We start from the raw sequence: 26,120 nt of genomic DNA on the forward strand, positions 1-26,120 counted from the left end.
TTTTCGCTGTCGCCCGTCGGAACTGTCGATCGATGAGTCGAGCGTCATATCCCGTTCTTACGAGGGCGTCTTTCCGCGTCTGTAGGTGTCCATCGCGTTCCTCCTCGTCTGAGCAGATCGCAGGACCTGTCCATGGGGGATGGCCTCTTTGACGTGGTTAGGGTGGAATCTGGAAAAGTGGAGCATCGTGAGGTTGTCCGTGGGCTTGCGGTAGAGTGAGGTGCTGAGGTGCCCGTCTTTGATGGAGATTCGTGTGTCCAAGAAAGAAACTGATTCTGAGGAGTAGTCCATGGTGAGCTTGATGGTGGGATGGAACTTGTTGATGTTATCGTGTAGTCTCTTCAGTGATTCTTCGCCGTGGGTCCATAGAAAGAAAATGTCGTCGATGTATCTGGTGTATAGTGTTGGTTGGAGGTCCTGTGCAGTGATGAAGTCGTGCTCGAACTTGTGCAGGAAAATGTTGGCGTATTGGGGTGCGAATTTGGTCCCCATGGCTGTTCCGTGTGTTTGGGTAAAGAACTGGTTATCGAAGGTGAAGACATTGTGATCCAGGATGAAGCGGATGAGTTGTTGGATGGCGGCTGTTGTTGGTGTTGAGTATTGATGCTGTCGCAACGATGCCGTCATCGTGGGGGATACTGGTGTAGAGTGCAGAAACGTCCATCGTGGTGAGAAGTGTTCCTGGTTCAACTGGTCCGTGGGTGCTGAGTTTTTGTAGGAAGTCTGCAGTGTCGCGACAGAAGCTGGGAGTTCCCTGTACGATGGGTTTCAGGATGCCCTCGATGTATCCAGAGAGGTTCTCACACAGGTGTCCGTTGCCTGATACGATAGGACGTCCGGGTGTGTTGGCTTTGTGTATCTTTGGGAGGCAGTAGAAGTCTCCCACGCGGGGAGTACGTGGGATGAGAGTGCGTTGGATACTTTGAAGGTCTGGATCGAAGGTCTTGATCAGTTTGTTGAGCTGGTGGGTGTGTTCTTTGGTCGGGTCTGCGGGTAACCGTCTGTAGTGTTCCTGGTTGTCCAGTTGTCGGTATGCTTCTTCGCAATAGTCCGTTCTGTTCTGTATGACGATGGCTCCTCCTTTGTCCGCTGGTTTGATAACGATGTTGCGGTTGGTCTTGAGAGCGTTGATGGCGTTGCGTTGAGCTCGGGTGACATTCTGGACTGTCTGTTGAGTGCGGCTGATGAATCTGGCATAGACGCATTTCGTGACAGCTTGAGCATACATGTCAAGCTGGGGGCAGCGACCCTCCGGAGGCGTCCAGTTTGACTCTTTCCTCTTCGGTTGCTGTGCCACGGATCCCTCTGTCTGCTGTTCCAGATCGTTGATTGTCTCATTGGGTTCGCTGCTGAAATCTTGGGGTTTGTGGTAGAATTCCCGGAGCCTCATTCTCCTGATGAATTCCTCTGTGTCCGCCGCGAGACCAGTGGGGTCCATTTTGGTAGTGGGGCAGAAATTGAGCCCTCGGCTGAGAACTTCGATTTCGTCTGGTTGAAGGGTGTGGTCGGACAAATTGACGATAGACTTCCCTGTGGTTGCAACCGTGGTACCAGGAAAAGCTTGGTCGATGCTGGTGGTGATGCCGAGTTTCTCAAGCTTCCTGCTCTTCGTTTTCATGCAGGCAGCGTAGTTCCATTGCCTCATCTGTTTGGCGGTATCTCGTAGCTGGTCTGCTGTGTCCTGAGTACAGGTTGAGAGGATGGACTCTATCTTAGTTTCGAGGTTGCGGCGTCTGCTGTCGAGTTGGTGTACGAGATGGTTGCGGAGTGTGCGAGAGGTACGACGGCAGAGTCTCTCAGCGTAATCCGAGTTGTATGTGGACTTGAGTGGGTTCGTGATCTGTAGTCCTTTCGGGATCTTGTCTGCTTTCTTGCAGCTCTGTAAAAACATGATGTCTGTGTCTATATGCGCGATCTTCTTGGATATCCTTTCCACTGTCAGCCGGCAGTTTGTGGTGTCGATGGTAGCCATGATGTGGAGATGCTGGTGATGGACTGGGGCTGACAATTGTAAACAATTTTACAACACCAAGTTATCGTCCAGCAATTTTATTTGAAATTCACAAGCTTTCGGAGGCTTCCTCCTTCCTCAGGTGAACGTGGAAATGAAATCATCGAACCCTTCGCATTTATAAACCATAGAACAACACTTGGTGATTACAGACAGTGTTTTCAACTGCCCGTTGCAAAGGCAATCAGTGTGCAGACAGACCGGTGTTACCTACAGATCCCCCGAATATACAAATCACCAAAAAAAAAGGAGAGAGGCAGAAACATCGAAAAGACAGCAAATGACCCGTTGTATTAAAAACAGATAACATTTGTTCGCTGGTGGGGTAACGTGTAGCGTGAAATGAACCCAAGATCCCGGTTGAGGCCGTCCTCATGGGTGCGGAACTTGGCTATCAATTTCTGCTCGACGATTTTGCGTTGTCGTCTGTCTCGAAGGCCGCCTTGGATTCAGATAAAACATAATGCGAACACGACCAACTTCAGATAAAACACAGTGCTAACACTACCAACCTCAGATAAAACACAGCGCTAACACCACCAACTTCCGGAAAAACAGAGTGCTAACAATACCAACTTCAGATAAAACACAATGCTGACACCACCAACTTCAGATAAAACACAGTGCTAACGTTACCAACTGCAGATAAAACACAATGCTGACACCACCAACTTCAGGTAAAACACAGTGCGAACACGACCAAATTCAGGTAAAACATAGTGCTAAAACTACCAACTGCAGATAAAACACAATGCTAACACTACCAACTTCAGGTGTACAAAATTATGAGGGGCACAGATAGGATGGATACGAAGGAGCTTTTTCCCTTCGTTGAGGGTACTATAACAAGGGGACATAGATTCAAGGTAAAAGGCGGGAGGTTTAGAGGGGATTTGAGAAAGAACTTTTTCACCCAGAGGGTGGTTGGAGTCTGGAACTCACTGCCTGAAAGGGTTGTGGAGGCAGGAAGCCTCACAACATTCAAGAAGCATTTGGATGAGCACTTGAAATGCCATAGCATACAAGGCTACGGACCAAATGCTGGAATATGGGATTAGAGTCGACAGGGCTGATGGCCGGCGCGGACACGATGGGCCGAAGGGCCTCTATCCGTGCTGTATAACTCTATGACTCTAAATAAAAGACAGTGGTAACACCACCAAATTCAGATAAAAGACAGTGCTAACACGACCAACTTCAGATAAAACACGTTGTGAACACCACCAACTTCAGATTGAACAAAGTGCTAACACGACCAACTTCAGATAAAACACAGTGCTGACACTACCAACTTCAGATAAAACAATGTGCTTACACGACCAAATTCAGAAAAAACACAGTGCTCACACCACCAACTGCAGATAAGACACAGTGCTGACACTACCAACTTCAGATAAAACACAGTGCTAACACTACCAACTTCAGAAAAAAATACAGTGCTAACACTACCAACCACAGATAAGACACAGTGTTGACACTACTAACTTCAGATAAAACACAGTGCTAATACTGCCAACTTCAGATAAAACTCAGTGCTAACACTACCAATTTCCGATAACACACAGTGCTAACACTACCAAATTCAGATAAAAAACTGTGCTAAAACGACTAACTTCAGATTAAACACAATGCTAAAACTAACAAGTTCACTTAAATCGCAGTGCTAACACTGCCAACTTCAGATAACACAGCGTGAGCAACATCAAGTGCAGATAAAACACAATGCTGACACCGCCAACATCAGATAAAACACAGTGCTCACAAGACCATCTTCAGATAAAAAAAGTGCTAACACTACCAACTTCAGACAAAACACAATGCAAACACTACCAACTTCAGATAAAACAAAGTGATAACACTTCCAACTTCAGATAAAACACAGTGCTAACACTAACAACTGCAGATAAAACACAATGCTGACACCACCAACTTCAGATAAAATACAGTGCTAACACTACCAACTTCAGATAAAAACAATGCTAACACTACCAACTTCAGATAAAACAGAGTGCAAACACCACCAACTCGAGACAAAACACAATGCGAACAAGACCAACTTCAGTTCAAACACAGTGCAAACACTACAATCTTCAGATAAAACACAGTGCTAACACAGCAACTTCAGATAAAACACAGTGCTAAAACCTCTAACTTCAGATAAAAGACAACGCGAACACGACCAACTTCAGATAAAACACGTTGCGAACACCACCAACTTCAGATTGAACAAAGTGCTAACACAACCAGCTTCAGATAAAAGACAGTGCGAACACTACCAACTTCAGATAAAACACGTTGCGAACACCACCAACTTCAGATTGAACAAAGTGCTAACACAACCAGCTTCAGATAAAAGACAGTGCGAACACTACCAACTTCAGATAAAACACAGTGCTAACACTACAAACATCAGATAAAACACAGTGAGAACACAACCAACCTCAGATAAAACACAGTGCAAACATCACTAACTTCAGACAAAACACAGTGCTAACAATACCAACATCAGATAAAACACAGTGCTAACACCACCAAATTCAGATAAAAAATAGTGTTAACACTACAAACTTCAGATAATACACAGTGCTAACTCTACCAACTTCAGATAAAACACGGTGTTAACACGACCAACTTCAGACAAATGCCAGTGCTAACACTATTAACTTCAGATAAAACACAGTGCGAACACCACCAACTTCACATAAAACACAATGCTAACACCACCAACTTCAGATAAAACATAGTGAAAACACTACCAACTTCAGATAAAACACAGTGCTAACTCTACCAACTTCAGATCAAACACGGTGCTAACACTACAAACGTCAGAAAAAACACTGTGCTAACACTACCAACTTCAGATAAAACACAGTGCAAACACTACCAAATTAAATAAATCACAGTGCTAATGCTACCAACTTCAGATAAAACACAGTGCTAACACTACCAATTTCCGATAACACACAGTGCTAACACTACCAATTTCAGATAAAAAACTGTGCTAAAACTACTAACTTCAGATTAAGCACAATGCTAAAACTAACAACTTCAGTTAAAACGCAGTGCTAACACTACCAATTTCAGATAAAACATAGTGCTCAAACTACCAACTTCGGATAAAACAGCGCGAGCATCAGCAAGTGCAGATAAAACACAATGCTGACACCGCCAACATCAGATAAAACACAGTGCTCACACGACCATCTTCAGATAAAACAAAGTGCTAACACTACCAACTTCAGACAAAACACAATGCGAACACTACCAACTTCAGATAAAACAAAGTGCGAACACTTCCAACTTCAGATAAAACACAGTGCTAACACTACCAACTTCAGATAAAACCGTGCTAACGCGACCAACTTCAGACAAAACACAATGCTAACACGACCAAGTTCAGATGACACACAGTGCAAACACTACTAACTTCAGATCAAACACAGTGCTAACACTACCAACTTCAGACAAAACACAATGCGAACACTCGCAGCTTCACATAAAACACAGTGCAAACACCACCATCTTCAGATAAAACACAGTGCTAACACAGCAACTTCAGATAAAACACAGTGCTAACACGACCAACTTCAGACAAAAGACAATGCGAACACGACCAACTTCAGATAAAACACTTTGCGAACACCACCGACTTCAGATTGAACAAAGTGCTAAGACAACCAGCTTCAGATAAAAGACAGTGCTCACACGACCAACTTCAGATAAATCAATGTGCTAACACTAACAACTTCAGAAAAAAGACAGTGCGAACACCAGCAACTACTGATAAGACACAGTGCTGACAATACCAACTTCAGATATAACGCAGTGCTAACACGACCAAATTCAGATAAAAAAAAGTGCAAACACGACCAACTTCAGAAAAAACACAGTGCCAACACTACTAACTACAGAATAAACACAGTGCTGACACTACCAACTTCAGATAAAACACAGTGCTAATACGACCAACTTCAGATACAACACAGTGCTAACACTACCAAGTTCCAATAACGTACAGTGCTAACACTACCAACTTCTGATAAAAGACAGTGCTAACACGACCAACTTCAGATAAAACACAGTGCTAATACGACCAACTTCAGATACAACACAGTGCTAACACTACCAAGTTCCAATAACGCACAGTGCTGACACTACCAACTTCTGATAAAAGACAGTGCTAACACTACAAAATTCAGATGGCACACAGTGCAATCACTACTTACTTCAGATAAAACAAAGTGCTAACAATACCAACATCAGATAAAACACAGTGCTAACACTGCCAAATTCAGATAAAACACAGTGCTAACACAACAAACTTCAGATAAAACACAGTGCTAATACTACCAACTTCAGATAAAACACAGTGCCAACATTACCAACTTCAGAAAAAACACATTGCTAACACTACCAACTTCAGATAACACACAGTGCTAACATGACCAACTTCAGATAACACACAGTGCGAACACGACCAACTTCAGATCACACACAGTGCTAACAGTACCAACCTCAAATAAAACACAGTGCTAACATCACCAACTTCAGATAAAACACAGTGCGGACAGTACCAACTTCAGATAAAACACAGTGATAACACTACCAACTTCAGATAAAACACAGTGCTGACACTACCAACTTGAGATAAAACACATTGCGAACACTACCAACTTCAGATAAAACACAGTGCGAACATTAGCTACTTCAGATAAAACACAGTGCTAACACCACCAACTTCAGACAAAACACAATGCTGACACCACCAACTTCAGATAAAACACAGTGCTAACACTACCAACTTTAGATAAAACATAATGCTAACACCACCAACTTCAGATAAAACACAGTGCTAACACGACCAACTTCAGCTCACACAGTGCTAACACTACCAACTTCACATAAAACACAGTGCGAACACCAACAACTTCAGATAACACACAGTGCTGACACGACCAACCTCAAATAAAACACAGTGCTAACACTACCAACTTCAGATAAAACACAGTGCTAACACCAACTTCAGATAAAAAACAGTGCTGACACTACCAACTTCAGATAAAACACAGTGCTAACACTGCCAACTTCAGCTAACACAGTGCTAACACTACCAACTTCAGATAAAACACAGTGCGAACAGCACCAACTTCAGATAAAACAGAGTGCTGACACTACCAACTTCAGTTAAAACACAGTGCTAATAGCTCCAAGTTTAGATAACACACAGTGCTAACACGACCAAATTCAGATGAAACACAGTGCTAACACCACCAACTTCAGATAAAATACAGTGCGGACACTACCAACTTCAGATAAAACACAGTGGTAACACCACCAACTTCAGATAAAAGACAGTGCTGACACTACCAACTTCAGATGAAACACAGTGCTAACACTACCAACCTCAGATAAAGCACAGTGCTAACACCACCAACTTCAGATAAAAGACAGTGCTGACACTACCAACTTCAGATGAAACACAGTGCTAACACTACCAACCTCAGATAAAGCACAGTGCTAACACCACCAACTTCCGGTAAAACACAGTGCCAACAATACCAACTGCAGATAAAACATAATGCTGACACCACCAACTTCAGATAAAACACAGTGCTGACACTACCAACTTCAGATAAAACATAATGCTAACACTACCAACTTCAGATAAAACACAGTGCGAACACCACCAACTTCAGATAACACACAGTGCAAACACGACCAACCTCAAATAAAACACAGTGCTAACACTACCAACTTCAGATAAAACACAGTGCTAACACCAACTTCAGATTAAAAACAGTGCTGACACTACCAACTTCAGATAAAACACAGTGCTAACACTACCAACTTCAGATAAAACACAGTGCGAACACCACCAACTTTAGATAAAACAGTGCTGACACTACCAACTTCAGATAAAACACAATGCTAACACTATCAACCTCAGATAAAACACAGTGCTAACACAACTAATTTCGGAAAAAACAAGTGCGAACGCGACCAACCCCAGATAAAACACAGTGATAACACCACCAGCTTCAGATAAAACACACTGCTAACACCATCAACTTCAGACAAAACACAGTGCTAACACTACCAACTTCAGTTAAAACACAGTGCGAACACTAACAACCCCAGATAAAACACAGTGCTAACACCACCAACTTCAGATGAAACACAGTGCGAACACAACCAACCTCAGATAAAACACAGTGGTAACACCACCAACTTCAGATAAAAGACAGTGCTGACACCACCAACTTCAGATAAAGCACAGTGCTGACACTACCAACTTCAGATAAAACATAATGCTAACACTACCAACTTCAGATAAAACACAGTGCGAACACCACCAACTTCAGATAACACACAGTGCAAACACGACCAACCTCAAATAAAACACAGTGCTAACACTACCAACTTCAGATAAAACACAGTGCTAACACCAACTTCAGATTAAAAACAGTGCTGACACTACCAACTTCAGATAAAACACAGTGCTAACACTGCCAACTTCAGCTAACACAGTGCTAACACTACCAACTTCAGATAAAACACAGTGCGAACACCACAAACTTTAGATAAAACAGTGCTGACACTACCAACTTCAGATAAAACACAATGCTAACACTATCAACCTCAGATAAAACACAGTGCTAACACAACTAATTTCGGAAAAAACAAGTGCGAACGCGACCAACCCCAGATAAAACACAGTGATAACACCACCAGCTTCAGATAAAACACACTGCTAACACCATCAACTTCAGACAAAACACAGTGCTAACACTACCAACTTCAGTTAAAACACAGTGCTAACACTAACAACCCCAGATAAAACACAGTGCTAACACCACCAACTTCAGATGAAACACAGTGCGAACACAACCAACCTCAGATAAAACACAGTGCTCACACGACCAGGTTCTGAAAAACACACAGTGCTAACACTACCAATTTGAGATAAAACAGCGTGCTAACACTACCAACTTCAGATAAAACACAGTGCTAACAATACTAACTTCAGATAAAACACAATGCTAACACTACCAACTTCAGATAAAACACAATGCTAACACGACTAACTTCAGATAAAACACCGTGCTAACACTACGAAATTCAGTTAAAAAACATTGTTAACACAACCAACTTCATATAACAAATTGTGCTGACACAACCAACATCAGATGAAACACAGTGCTGACATCACCAACATCAGATGAAACACAGTGCGAACACCACCAACTTCAGATAAAAGACAGTGCTAACACGACCAACTTCAGATAAAACACAGTGCGAACAGCACCAACTTCAGATAAAACAAAGTGCTGACACTACCAACTTCAGATAAAACACAGTGCTAAAACTGCCAACTTCAGATTACACAGTGGTAACAATACCAACTTCAGATTAAAAACAGTGCTGACACTTCCAACTTCAGATAAAACACAGTGCTAACACTACGAACTTCAGATAAAACACAATGCTAACACTAGCAAGTTCAGATAACACACAGTGCTAACAATACCAACTTCAGATAAAACACGGTGCTAACACTACCAACTTCAGCTAAAACACAGTGCTGACACTACCAATTTGAGAAAAAACTCAGTGCTAACACTACCAACTTCAGATAAATCACAGTGCAAACAATACTAACTTCAGATAAAACACAATGCTAACACTACCAACTTCAGATAAAACACAATGCTAACACTACCAACTTCCGATAAAACACAATGCTAACACTACCAACTTCAGATAAAACAGTGCTAACATCAGCAACTTCAGATAAAACACAGTGCTAAAACTACCAACTTCAGATAACACAGTGCTAACACTACCAACTTCAGATAAAACACAGTGCCAACACTATGAACTTCAGATAAAACACAATGCTAACACTACCAAGTTCAGATAACACACAGTGCTAACAATACCAACTTCAGACAAAACACAGTGCTCACACTACCAACTTCAGACAAAACACAGTGCAAACGCGAACAACTTCAGATAAAACACAGTGCTAACACGACAAACTGCATTTAGCACACAGTGCTAACACGGCTAACTTCAGATCTGGCATGTCTTGCAGAGGTTACCGTGGCAGGGTGGTGTGGTGTCGTGGAAGCTGTTCTCCTGAAAGCTAGGTAGTTTGCTGCGAACGATGGTCTGTTTGAGGTTGGGTGGCTGTTTAAAGGCGAGTAGTGGAGGTGTGGGGATGGCCATGGCGAGGTGTTCGTCGTCATTGATGACATGTTGAAGGCTGCGGAGAACATGGCGTATTTTCTCCGCTCCGGGGACGTACTGGACGACGAAGGGTACTCTGTTGGTTGCGTCCCGTGTTGGTCTCCTGAGGAGGTCTATGCGATTTTTCGCTGTCGCCCGTCGGAACTGTCGATCGATGAGTCGAGCGTCATATCCCGTTCTTACGAGGGCGTCTTTCCGCGTCTGTAGGTGTCCATCGCGTTCCTCCTCGTCTGAGCAGATCGCAGGACCTGTCCATGGGGGATGGCCTCTTTGACGTGGTTAGGGTGGAATCTGGAAAAGTGGAGCATCGTGAGGTTGTCCGTGGGCTTGCGGTAGAGTGAGGTGCTGAGGTGCCCGTCTTTGATGGAGATTCGTGTGTCCAAGAAAGAAACTGATTCTGAGGAGTAGTCCATGGTGAGCTTGATGGTGGGATGGAACTTGTTGATGTTATCGTGTAGTCTCTTCAGTGATTCTTCGCCGTGGGTCCATAGAAAGAAAATGTCGTCGATGTATCTGGTGTATAGTGTTGGTTGGAGGTCCTGTGCAGTGATGAAGTCGTGCTCGAACTTGTGCAGGAAAATGTTGGCGTATTGGGGTGCGAATTTGGTCCCCATGGCTGTTCCGTGTGTTTGGGTAAAGAACTGGTTATCGAAGGTGAAGACATTGTGATCCAGGATGAAGCGGATGAGTTGTTGGATGGCGGCTGTTGTTGGTGTTGAGTATTGATGCTGTCGCAACGATGCCGTCATCGTGGGGGATACTGGTGTAGAGTGCAGAAACGTCCATCGTGGTGAGAAGTGTTCCTGGTTCAACTGGTCCGTGGGTGCTGAGTTTTTGTAGGAAGTCTGCAGTGTCGCGACAGAAGCTGGGAGTTCCCTGTACGATGGGTTTCAGGATGCCCTCGATGTATCCAGAGAGGTTCTCACACAGGGTTCCGTTGCCTGATACGATAGGACGTCCGGGTGTGTTGGCTTTGTGTATCTTTGGGAGGCAGTAGAAGTCTCCCACGCGGGGAGTACGTGGGATGAGAGTGCGTTGGATACTTTGAAGGTCTGGATCGAAGGTCTTGATCAGTTTGTTGAGCTGGTGGGTGTGTTCTTTGGTCGGGTCTGCGGGTAACCGTCTGTAGTGTTCCTGGTTGTCCAGTTGTCGGTATGCTTCTTCGCAATAGTCCGTTCTGTTCTGTATGACGATGGCTCCTCCTTTGTCCGCTGGTTTGATAACGATGTTGCGGTTGGTCTTGAGAGCGTTGATGGCGTTGCGTTGAGCTCGGGTGACATTCTGGACTGTCTGTTGAGTGCGGCTGATGAATCTGGCATAGACGCATTTCGTGACAGCTTGAGCATACATGTCAAGCTGGGGGCAGCGACCCTCCGGAGGCGTCCAGTTTGACTCTTTCCTCTTCGGTTGCTGTGCCACGGATCCCTCTGTCTGCTGTTCCAGATCGTTGATTGTCTCATTGGGTTCGCTGCTGAAATCTTGGGGTTTGTGGTAGAATTCCCGGAGCCTCATTCTCCTGATGAATTCCTCTGTGTCCGCCGCGAGACCAGTGGGGTCCATTTTGGTAGTGGGGCAGAAATTGAGCCCTCGGCTGAGAACTTCGATTTCGTCTGGTTGAAGGGTGTGGTCGGACAAATTGACGATAGACTTCCCTGTGGTTGCAACCGTGGTACCAGGAAAAGCTTGGTCGATGCTGGTGGTGATGCCGAGTTTCTCAAGCTTCCTGCTCTTCGTTTTCATGCAGGCAGCGTAGTTCCATTGCCTCATCTGTTTGGCGGTATCTCGTAGCTGGTCTGCTGTGTCCTGAGTACAGGTTGAGAGGATGGACTCTATCTTAGTTTCGAGGTTGCGGCGTCTGCTGTCGAGTTGGTGTACGAGATGGTTGCGGAGTGTGCGAGAGGTACGACGGCAGAGTCTCTCAGCGTAATCCGAGTTGTATGTGGACTTGAGTGGGTTCGTGATCTGTAGTCCTTTCGGGATCTTGTCTGCTTTCTTGCAGCTCTGTAAAAACATGATGTCTGTGTCTATATGCGCGATCTTCTTGGATATCCTTTCCACTGTCAGCCGGCAGTTTGTGGTGTCGATGGTAGCCATGATGTGGAGATGCTGGTGATGGACTGGGGCTGACAATTGTAAACAATTTTACAACACCAAGTTATCGTCCAGCAATTTTATTTGAAATTCACAAGCTTTCGGAGGCTTCCTCCTTCCTCAGGTGAACGTGGAAATGAAATCATCGAACCCTTCGCATTTATAAACCATAGAACAACACTTGGTGATTACAGACAGTGTTTTCAACTGCCCGTTGCAAAGGCAATCAGTGTGCAGACAGACCGGTGTTACCTACAGATCCCCCGAATATACAAATCACCAAAAAAAAAGGAGAGAGGCAGAAACATCGAAAAGACAGCAAATGACCCGTTGTATTAAAAACAGATAACATTTGTTCGCTGGTGGGGTAACGTGTAGCGTGAAATGAACCCAAGATCCCGGTTGAGGCCGTCCTCATGGGTGCGGAACTTGGCTATCAATTTCTGCTCGACGATTTTGCGTTGTCGTCTGTCTCGAAGGCCGCCTTGGATTCAGATAAAACATAATGCGAACACGACCAACTTCAGATAAAACACAGTGCTAACACTACCAACCTCAGATAAAACACAGCGCTAACACCACCAACTTCCGGAAAAACAGAGTGCTAACAATACCAACTTCAGATAAAACACAATGCTGACACCACCAACTTCAGATAAAACACAGTGCTAACGTTACCAACTGCAGATAAAACACAATGCTGACACCACCAACTTCAGGTAAAACACAGTGCGAACACGACCAAATTCAGGTAAAACATAGTGCTAAAACTACCAACTGCAGATAAAACACAATGCTAACACTACCAACTTCAGGTGTACAAAATTATGAGGGGCACAGATAGGATGGATACGAAGGAGCTTTTTCCCTTCGTTGAGGGTACTATAACAAGGGGACATAGATTCAAGGTAAAAGGCGGGAGGTTTAGAGGGGATTTGAGAAAGAACTTTTTCACCCAGAGGGTGGTTGGAGTCTGGAACTCACTGCCTGAAAGGGTTGTGGAGGCAGGAAGCCTCACAACATTCAAGAAGCATTTGGATGAGCACTTGAAATGCCATAGCATACAAGGCTACGGACCAAATGCTGGAATATGGGATTAGAGTCGACAGGGCTGATGGCCGGCGCGGACACGATGGGCCGAAGGGCCTCTATCCGTGCTGTATAACTCTATGACTCTAAATAAAAGACAGTGGTAACACCACCAAATTCAGATAAAAGACAGTGCTAACACGACCAACTTCAGATAAAACACGTTGTGAACACCACCAACTTCAGATTGAACAAAGTGCTAACACGACCAACTTCAGATAAAACACAGTGCTGACACTACCAACTTCAGATAAAACAATGTGCTTACACGACCAAATTCAGAAAAAACACAGTGCTCACACCACCAACTGCAGATAAGACACAGTGCTGACACTACCAACTTCAGATAAAACACAGTGCTAACACTACCAACTTCAGAAAAAAATACAGTGCTAACACTACCAACCACAGATAAGACACAGTGTTGACACTACTAACTTCAGATAAAACACAGTGCTAATACTGCCAACTTCAGATAAAACTCAGTGCTAACACTACCAATTTCCGATAACACACAGTGCTAACACTACCAAATTCAGATAAAAAACTGTGCTAAAACGACTAACTTCAGATTAAACACAATGCTAAAACTAACAAGTTCACTTAAATCGCAGTGCTAACACTGCCAACTTCAGATAACACAGCGTGAGCAACATCAAGTGCAGATAAAACACAATGCTGACACCGCCAACATCAGATAAAACACAGTGCTCACAAGACCATCTTCAGATAAAAAAAGTGCTAACACTACCAACTTCAGACAAAACACAATGCAAACACTACCAACTTCAGATAAAACAAAGTGATAACACTTCCAACTTCAGATAAAACACAGTGCTAACACTAACAACTGCAGATAAAACACAATGCTGACACCACCAACTTCAGATAAAATACAGTGCTAACACTACCAACTTCAGATAAAAACAATGCTAACACTACCAACTTCAGATAAAACAGAGTGCAAACACCACCAACTCGAGACAAAACACAATGCGAACAAGACCAACTTCAGTTCAAACACAGTGCAAACACTACAATCTTCAGATAAAACACAGTGCTAACACAGCAACTTCAGATAAAACACAGTGCTAAAACCTCTAACTTCAGATAAAAGACAACGCGAACACGACCAACTTCAGATAAAACACGTTGCGAACACCACCAACTTCAGATTGAACAAAGTGCTAACACAACCAGCTTCAGATAAAAGACAGTGCGAACACTACCAACTTCAGATAAAACACGTTGCGAACACCACCAACTTCAGATTGAACAAAGTGCTAACACAACCAGCTTCAGATAAAAGACAGTGCGAACACTACCAACTTCAGATAAAACACAGTGCTAACACTACAAACATCAGATAAAACACAGTGAGAACACAACCAACCTCAGATAAAACACAGTGCAAACATCACTAACTTCAGACAAAACACAGTGCTAACAATACCAACATCAGATAAAACACAGTGCTAACACCACCAAATTCAGATAAAAAATAGTGTTAACACTACAAACTTCAGATAATACACAGTGCTAACTCTACCAACTTCAGATAAAACACGGTGTTAACACGACCAACTTCAGACAAATGCCAATGCTAACACTATTAACTTCAGATAAAACACAGTGCGAACACCACCAACTTCACATAAAACACAATGCTAACACCACCAACTTCAGATAAAACATAGTGAAAACACTACCAACTTCAGATCAAACACGGTGCTAACACTACAAACGTCAGAAAAAACACTGTGCTAACACTACCAACTTCAGATAAAACACAGTGCAAACACTACCAAATTAAATAAATCACAGTGCTAATGCTACCAACTTCAGATAAAACACAGTGCTAACACTACCAATTTCCGATAACACACAGTGCTAACACTACCAATTTCAGATAAAAAACTGTGCTAAAACTACTAACTTCAGATTAAGCACAATGCTAAAACTAACAACTTCAGTTAAAACGCAGTGCTAACACTACCAATTTCAGATAAAACATAGTGCTCAAACTACCAACTTCGGATAAAACAGCGCGAGCATCAGCAAGTGCAGATAAAACACAATGCTGACACCGCCAACATCAGATAAAACACAGTGCTCACACGACCATCTTCAGATAAAACAAAGTGCTAACACTACCAACTTCAGACAAAACACAATGCGAACACTACCAACTTCAGATAAAACAAAGTGCGAACACTTCCAACTTCAGATAAAACACAGTGCTAACACTACCAACTTCAGATAAAACCGTGCTAACGCGACCAACTTCAGACAAAACACAATGCTAACACGACCAAGTTCAGATGACACACAGTGCAAACACTACTAACTTCAGATCAAACACAGTGCTAACACTACCAACTTCAGACAAAACACAATGCGAACACTCGCAGCTTCACATAAAACACAGTGCAAACACCACCATCTTCAGATAAAACACAGTGCTAACACAGCAACTTCAGATAAAACACAGTGCTAACACGACCAACTTCAGACAAAAGACAATGCGAACACGACCAACTTCAGATAAAACACTTTGCGAACACCACCGACTTCAGATTGAACAAAGTGCTAAGACAACCAGCTTCAGATAAAAGACAGTGCTCACACGACCAACTTCAGATAAATCAATGTGCTAACACTAACAACTTCAGAAAAAAGACAGTGCGAACACCAGCAACTACTGATAAGACACAGTGCTGACAATACCAACTTCAGATATAACGCAGTGCTAACACGACCAAATTCAGATAAAAAAAAGTGCAAACACGACCAACTTCAGAAAAAACACAGTGCCAACACTACTAACTACAGAATAAACACAGTGCTGACACTACCAACTTCAGATAAAACACAGTGCTAATACGACCAACTTCAGATACAACACAGTGCTAACACTACCAAGTTCCAATAACGTACAGTGCTAACACTACCAACTTCTGATAAAAGACAGTGCTAACACGACCAACTTCAGATAAAACACAGTGCTAATACGACCAACTTCAGATACAACACAGTGCTAACACTACCAAGTTCCAATAACGCACAGTGCTGACACTACCAACTTCTGATAAAAGACAGTGCTAACACTACAAAATTCAGATGGCACACAGTGCAATCACTACTTACTTCAGATAAAACAAAGTGCTAACAATACCAACATCAGATAAAACACAGTGCTAACACTGCCAAATTCAGATAAAACACAGTGCTAACACAACAAACTTCAGATAAAACACAGTGCGAACACGACCAATTACGGATAAAACACAGTGCTGAAACTGCCAACTTCAGATAAAACACAGTGCGAATACTGCCAACTTCAGATAAAACACACTGCTAACACTACGAAGTTCCAATGACGCACAGTGCTAACATTACCAAATTCAGATAAAAAATAGTGTTAACACTACAAACTTCAGGTAAAACACAGTGCTGACACTACTAACTTCAGATAAAAGATAGTTATAACACGACCGACTTCAGATAAAACACCGTGTTAACATCAGCAACTTCAGATAAAACACAGTGCTAACACTACCAACTTCAGATAAAACACAGTGCGAACACTACCAACCTCAGATAAAACACAGTGCTAAGACCACCAACTTCAGGTGAAACACAGTGCTGAAACTACCAACTTCAGATAAAAGACAGTGCTAGTACAACCAACTTCAGATAAGACACAGTGCTAACACGACCAACTTCAGATAAAACACAGTGCTAACACTACCAACTTCACATAAAACACACTGCTAACACCACCAACTTCAGATAAAACACAGTGAAAATAGGACCAACTTCAGATAAAACACAGTGCTAACTTTACCAACTTGAGATAAAACACGGTGCTAACACTACGAACTTCAGATAAAACACAGTGCTAATGCTACCAACGTTAGATAAAACACAGTGCGAACACTATCAACTTCAGATAAAACACAGTGCTAACACTATCAACTTCTGATAAAACACAGTGCTAACACTATCAACTTCTGATAACACACAGTGCTAATACGAACAACTTCAGATAAAACACAGTGCAAACACTACCAAATTAAATTAAACACTGTGCTAAAACTACCAAATTCAGATAAAACACTGTGCTAAAACTACTAACTTCAGATAAAAAACAATGCTAAAACTAACAACTTCAGTGAAAACGCAGTGCTAACACTACCAAATTAAATAAAACACTGTGCTAAAACTACCAAATTCAGATAAAACACTGTGCTAAAACTACTAACTTCAGATAAAACACAATGCTAAAACTAACAACTTCAGTGAAAACGCAGTGCTAACACTACCAACTTCAGATAAAACACAGTGCTCACACGACCAACTTCAGATAACACAGCGCTAGCAACAGCAACTGCAGATAAAACACAATGCGAACACTTCCAACTTCAGATAAAGCACAGTACTGACACCACCAACTTCAGATAAAATACAGTGCTAACACTACCAACTTCAGATAAAAAACAATGCTAACACAACCAGCTTCAGATAAAAGACAGTGCTAACACGACCAACTTCAGATAAAAGACAACGCGAACACGATCAACTTCAGATAAAACACGTTGCGAACACCACCAACTTCAGATTGAACAAAGTGCTAACACAACCAGCTTCAGATAAAAGACAGTGCTAACACGACCAACTTCAGATTAAAAAAAAGTGCGAACACGACCAACTTCAGAAAAAACACAGTGCTAACACTACCAACGACAGAAAAAACACAGTGCTGACACTACCAACTTCAGATAAAACACAGTGCTAATACTACCAACTTCAGATACAACACAGTGCTAACACTACCAAGTTCCAATGACGCACAGTGCAACACAACCAAATTCTGATAAAACACAGTGCTAACACTACAAACATCAGATAAAACACAATGCGAACACGACCAACCTCAGAAAAAACACAGTGCAAACATCACCAACTTCAGGTAAAACACAGTGCTGATACTACCAACTTCTGATAAAAGACAGTGCTAACACGACCAACCTCAGATGAAACACAATGCTAACACTACCAAATTCAGATGGCACACAGTGCAATCACGACTAACTTCAGATAAAACACAGTGCTAACAATACCAACATCAGATAAAACACAGTGCTAACACTACCAAATTCAGATAAAACACAGTGCTAACACAACAAACTTCTGATAAAACACAGTGCGAACACGACCAATTACGGATAAAACACGGTGCTGACACTGCCAACTTCAGATAAAACACACTGCTAACACGACGAAGTTCCAATGACGCACAGTGCTAACATTACCAAATTCAGATAAAAAATAGTGTTAACACTACAAACTTCAGATAAAACACAGTGCGAACACAACCAACCTCAGGAAAAACACAGTGCTAACACCACCAACTTCAGGTAAAACACAGTGCTGACACTACTAACTTCAGATAAAAGATAGTTACAACACGACCGACTTCAGATAAAACACAGTGTTAACATCAGCAACTTCAGATAAAACACAGTGCTAACACTACCAACTTCAGATAAAACACAGTGCGAACACTACCAACCTCAGATAAAACACAGTGCTAAGACCAGCAACTTCAGGTGAAACACAGTGCTGACACGACCAACTTCAGATAAAAGACAGTGCTAGTACAACCAACTTCAGATAAGACACAGTGCTAACACGACCAACTTCAGATAAAACACAGTGCTAACACTACCAACTTCAGATAAAACACAATGCTAACACTACCAAGTTCAGATGACACACAGTGCAAACACTACTAACTTCAGATAAAACACAGTGCTAACACCACCAACTTCAGATAAAAGACAACGCGAACACGTCAAACTTCAGATAAAACACGTTGCGAACACCACCAACTTCAGATTGAACAAAGTGCTAACACAACCAGCTTCATATCAAAGACAGTGCTAACACGACCAACTTCAGATAAAACACAGTGCTAACTTTCCCAACTTCAGATAAAACACGGTGCGAACACTGTCAACTTCAGATAAAACACAGTGCTAATGCTGCCAACGTCAGATAAAACACAGTGCTAACACTATCAACTTCTGATAACACACAGTGCTAACACTACCAACTTCAGATAAAACAGTGCGAAGGCGACCAACTTCAGATAAAACACAATGCTGACACTACCAACTTCAGATAAAACAGAGTACAAACACCACCAACTCGAGATAAAACACAGTGCGAACAAGAACAACTTCAGATCAAACACAGTGCTAACAATACCAACTTCAGATAAAACACAGTGCAAACACGAGCAACTTCAGATAAAACACAGTGCAAACACCACCATCTTCAAATAAAACACAGTGCTAACACAGCAACTTCAGATAAAACACGTTGCGAACACCACCAATTTCAGATTGAACAAAGTGCTAACACGACCAACTTCAGATAAAACACAGTGCTCACACCACAAACTTCAGATAAAACACAGTGCTAACACTATCAACTTCTGATAACACACAGTGCTAACACGAACAACTTCAGATAAAACACAGTGCAAACACTACCAAATTAAATTAAACACTGTGCTAAAACTACCAAATTCAGATAAAACACTGTGCTAAAACTACTAACTTCAGATAAAAAACAATGCTGAAACTAACAACTTCAGTGAAAACGCAGTGCTAACACTACCAAATTAAATAAAACACTGTGCTAACACAACCAAATTCAGATAAAACACTGTGCTAAAACTACTAACTTCAGATAAAACACAATGCTAAAACTAACAACTTCAGTGAAAACGCAGTGCTAACACTACCAACTTCAGATAAAACACAGTGCTCACACGACCAACTTCAGGTAACACAGCGCTAGCAACAGCAACTGCAGATAAAACACAATGCGAACACTTCCAACTTCAGATAAAGCACAGTGCTGACACCACCAACTTCAGATAAAATACAGTGCTAACACTACCAACTTCAGATAAAACACAATGCTAACACTACCAAGTTCAGATGACACACAGTGCAAACACCACCAACTTCAGATAAAAGACAACGCGAACACGACCAACTTCAGATAAAACACGTTGCGAACACCACCAACTTCAGATTGAACAAAGTGCTAACACAACCAGCTTCAGACAAAAGACAGTGCTAACACGACCAACTTCAGATAAATCAATGTGCGAACACTAGCAACTTCAGAAAAAACACAGTGCGAACACTACCAACTTCAGATATAACACAGTGCTAACACGACCAACTTCAGATTTAAAAAAAGTGCTAACACGACCAACTTCAGAAAAAACACAGTGCTAACACTACCAACGACAGAAAAGACACAGTGCTGACACTACCAACATCAGATAAAACACAGTGCTAATGCTACCAACTTCAGATACAACACAGTGCTAACACTACCAAGTTCCAATAACGCACAGTGCAACACTACCAAATTCTGATAAAACACAGTGCTAACACTATAAACATCAGATAAAACACAATGCGAACACGACCAACCTCAGAAAAAACACAGTGCAAACATCACCAACTTCAGGTAAAACACAGTGCTGACACGACCAACCTCAGATAAAACACAATGCGAACACGACCAAATTCAGATGGCACACAGTGCAAACATACTAACTGCAGATAAAACACAGTGCTAACACTACCAAATTCAGATAAAACACAGTGCTAACACAACAAACTTCAGATAAAACACAATGCGAACACGACCAATTACAGATAAAACACAGTGCTGACACTGCCAACTTCAGATAGAACACACTGCTAACACGATGAAACTTCAGATTGAACAACGTGCTAACTCGACCAACTTCAGATGAAAGACGTTGCGAACACCACCAACTTCAGATTGAACAAAGTGCTAACACGACCAGCTTCAGATAAAAGACAGTGCGAACTCTGCCATCTTCAGATAAAACACAGTGCTGACACTACCAACTTCAGGTAATACACAGTGCTGACACTACCAACTTCTGATAAAACACAGTGCTAATACGACCAACTTCAGATACAACACAGTGCTAACACTACCAAGTTCCAATAACGCACAGTGCTAACACTACCAACTTCTGATAAAAGACAGTGCTAACACGACCAACCTCAGATGAATCACAATGCTAACACTACCAAATTCAGATGGCACACAGTGCAATCACTACGAACTTCAGATAAAACACAGTGCTAACAATACCAACATCAGATAAAACACAGTTCTAACACTACCAAATTCAGATAAAACACAGTGCTAACACAACAAACTTCTGATAAAACACAGTGCGAACACGACCAATTACGGATAAAACACAGTGCTGACACTGCCAACTTCAGATAAAACACACTGCTAACACGACGAAGTTCCAATGACGCACAGTGCTAACATTACCAAATTCAGATAAAAAATAGTGTTAACACTACAAACTTCAGAAAAAACACAGTGCGAATACAACCAACCTCAGGAAAAACACAGTGCTAACACCACCAACTTCAGGTAAAACACAGTGCTGACACTACTTACTTCAGATAAAAGATAGTTATAACACGACCGACTTCAGATAAAACACAGTGTTAACATCAGCAACTTCAGATAAAACACAGTGCTAACACTACCAACTTCAGATAAAACACAGTGCGAACACGACCAACCTCAGATAAAACACAGTGCTAAGACCATCAACTTCAGGTGAAACACAGTGCTGACACTACCAACTTCAGATAAAAGACAGTGATAGTACAACCAACTTCAGATAAGACACAGTGCTAACACGACCAACTTCAGATAAAACACAGTGCTAACACTACCAACTTCACATAAAACACACTGCTAACAACACCAACTTCAGATAAAACATAGTGAAAACACGACCAACTTCAGATAAAACACGGTGCTAACACTACGAACTTCAGATAAAACACAGTGCTAATGCTACCAACGTCAGATAAAACACAGTGCGAACAATATCAACTTCAGATAAAACAGTGCAAACGCGACCAACTTCAGATAAAACACAATGCAAACACGAACAAGTTCAGATGACACACAGTGCAAACACTACTAACTTCAGATAAAACACAAAGCTAACACGACCAACTTCAGATAAAACCGAGTGCAAACACCACCAACTCGAGATAAAACACAGTGCGAACAAGACCAACTTCAGATCAAACACAGTGCTAACAATACCAACTTCAGATAAAACACAGTGCGAACACGAGCAACTTCAGATAAAACACAGTGCTAACACGACCAACTTCAGATAAAACACGTTGCGAACACCACCAACTTCAGATTGAACAAAGTGCTAACACAACCAGCTTCAGATAAAAGACAGTGCTAACACTACCAACTTCAGATAAATCAATGTGCTAACACTACCAACTTCAGAAAAAACACAGTGCGAACACGACCAACTACTGACAAGACACAGTGCTGACACTATCAACTTCAGATAAAACACAGTGCTAATACTACCAACTTCAGATACAACACAGTGCTAACACTACCAAGTTCCAATGACGCACAGTGCAACACAACCAAATTCTGATAAAACACAGTGCTAACACTACAAACATCAGATAAAACACAATGCGAACACGACCAACCTCAGAAAAAACACAGTGCAAACATCACCAACTTCAGGTAAAACACAGTGCTGACACTACCAACTTCTGATAAAAGACAGTGCTAACACGACCAACCTCAGATGAAACACAATGCTAACACTACCAAATTCAGATGGCACACAGTGCAAACACTACCAAATTCAGATAAAACCCAGTGCGAACACAACAAACTTCAGATAAAACACAGTGCGAACACGACCAATAACAGATAAAAGACAGTGCCAATACTGCCAACTTCAGATAAAACACACTGCTAACACTGCGACGTTCCGATGACGCATAGTGCTAACATTACCAAATTCAGATAAAAAATAGTGTTAACACTACAAACTTCAGATAAATCACAGTGCGAACACAACCAAACTCAGGAAAAACACAGTGCTAACACCACCAACTTCAGGTAAAACACAGTGCTGACACCACTAACTTCAGATAAAAAATAGTTATAACACTACCGACGTCAGATAAAACACAGTGCTAACACCAGGAACTTCAGATACAACACAGTGCTAACACTACCAACTTCAGATAAAACACAGTGCTAAGACCACCAACTTCAGGTGAAACACAGTGCTGACACTAACAACTTCACATAAAAGACAGTGCGAGTATAACCAACTTCAGATAAGACATAGTGCTAACAGGACCAACTTCAGACAAATGCCAGTGCTAACACTATTAACTGCAGATAAAACACACTGCTAACACCACCAACTTCAGATAAAACATAGTGAAAACACGACCAACTTCAGATAAAACACAGTGCTAACTTTACCAACTTCAGATAAAACACGGTGCTAACACTGCCAACTTCAGATAAAACACAGTGCTAATGCTGCCAACTTCAGATAAAACACAGTGCTCACACCACAAACTTCACATAAAACACAGTGCTAACACTATCAACTTCTGATAACACACAGTGCTAACACGAACAACTTCAGATAAAACACAGTGCAAACACTACCAAATTAAATTAAACACTGTGCTAAAACTACCAAATTCAGATAAAACACTGTGCTAAAACTACTAACTTCAGATAAAAAACAATGCTAAAACTAACAACTTCAGTGAAAACGCAGTGCTAACACTACCAAATTAAATAAAACACTGTGCTAAAACAACCAAATTCAGAGAAAACACTGTGCTAAAACTACTAACTTCAGATAAAACACAATGCTAAAACTAACAACTTCAGTGAAAACGCAGTGCTAACACTACCAACTTCAGATAAAACACAGTGCTCACACGACCAACTTCAGATAACACAGCGCTAGCAACAGCAACTGCAGATAAAACACAATGCGAACACTTCCAACTTCAGATAAAGCACAGTGCTGACACCACCAACTTCAGATAAAATACAGTGCTAACACTACCAACTTCAGATAAAACACAATGCTAACACTACCAAGTTCAGATGACACACAGTGCAAACACCACCAACTTCAGATAAAAGACAACGCGAACACGACCAACTTCAGATAAAACACGTTGCGAACACCACCAACTTCAGATTGAACAAAGTGCTAACACAACCAGCTTCAGATAAAAGACAGTGCTAACACGACCAACTTCAGATAAATCAATGTGCGAACACGAGCAACTTCAGATAAAACACAGTGCGAACACTACCAACTACTGATAAGACACAGTGCTGAAACTACCAACTTCAGATATAACACAGTGCTAACACGACCAACTTCAGATTAAAAAAAAGTGCTAACACGACCAACTTCAGAAAAAACACAGTGCTAACACTACCAACGACAGAAAAGACACAGTGCTGACACTACCAACATCAGATAAAACACAGTGCTAATGCTACCAACTTGAGATACAACACAGTGCTAACACTACCAAGTTCCAATAACGCACAGTGCAACACTACCAAATTCTGATAAAACACAGTGCTAACACTACAAACATCAGATAAAACACAATGCGAACACGACCAACCTCAGAAAAAACACAGTGCAAACATCACCAACTTCAGGTAAAACACAGTGCTGACACGACCAACTTCTGATAAAAGACAGTGCTAACACGAACAACCTCAGATAAAACACAATGCTAACACTACCAAATTCAGATGGCACACAGTGCAAACATACTAACTGCAGATAAAACACAGTGCTAACAATACCAACATCAGATAAAACACAGTGCTAACACTACCAAATTCAGATAAAACACAGTGCTAACACAACCAACTTCAGATAAAACACAATGAGAACACGACCAATTACAGATAAAACACAGTGCTGACACTGCCAACTTCAGATAGAACACACTGCTAACACGATGAAACTTCAGATTGAACAACGTGCTAACTCGACCAACTTCAGATGAAAGACGTTGCGAACACCACCAACTTCAGATTGAACAAAGTGCTAACACGACCAGCTTCAGATAAAAGACAGTGCGAACTCTGCCATCTTCAGATAAAACACAGTGCTGACACTACCAACTTCAGGTAATACACAGTGCTGACACTACCAACTTCTGAAAAAACACAGTGCTAATACGACCAACTTCAGATACAACACAGTGCTAACACTACCAAGTTCCAATAACGCACAGTGCTAACACTACCAACTTCTGATAAAAGACAGTGCTAACACGACCAACCTCAGATGAAACACAATGCTAACACTACCAAATTCAGATGGCACACAGTGCAATCACTACGAACTTCAGATAAAACACAGTGCTAACAATACCAACATCAGATAAAACACAGTGCTAACACAACAAACTTCTGATAAAACACAGTGCGAACACGACCAATTACGGATAAAACACGGTGCTGACACTGCCAACTTCAGATAAAACACACTGCTAACACGACGAAGTTCCAATGACGCACAGTGCTAACATTACCAAATTCAGATAAAAAATAGTGTTAACACTACAAACTTCAGATAAAACGCAGTGCGAATCAAACCAACCTCAGGAAAAACACAGTGCTAACACCACCAACTTAAGGTAAAACACAGTGCTGACACTACTAACTTCAGATAAAAGAT

This window comes from Heptranchias perlo, unplaced genomic scaffold (genome assembly GCF_035084215.1).
Source record: "Heptranchias perlo isolate sHepPer1 unplaced genomic scaffold, sHepPer1.hap1 HAP1_SCAFFOLD_88, whole genome shotgun sequence".
NCBI classification, from domain to species: Eukaryota; Metazoa; Chordata; class Chondrichthyes; order Hexanchiformes; family Hexanchidae; genus Heptranchias; species Heptranchias perlo.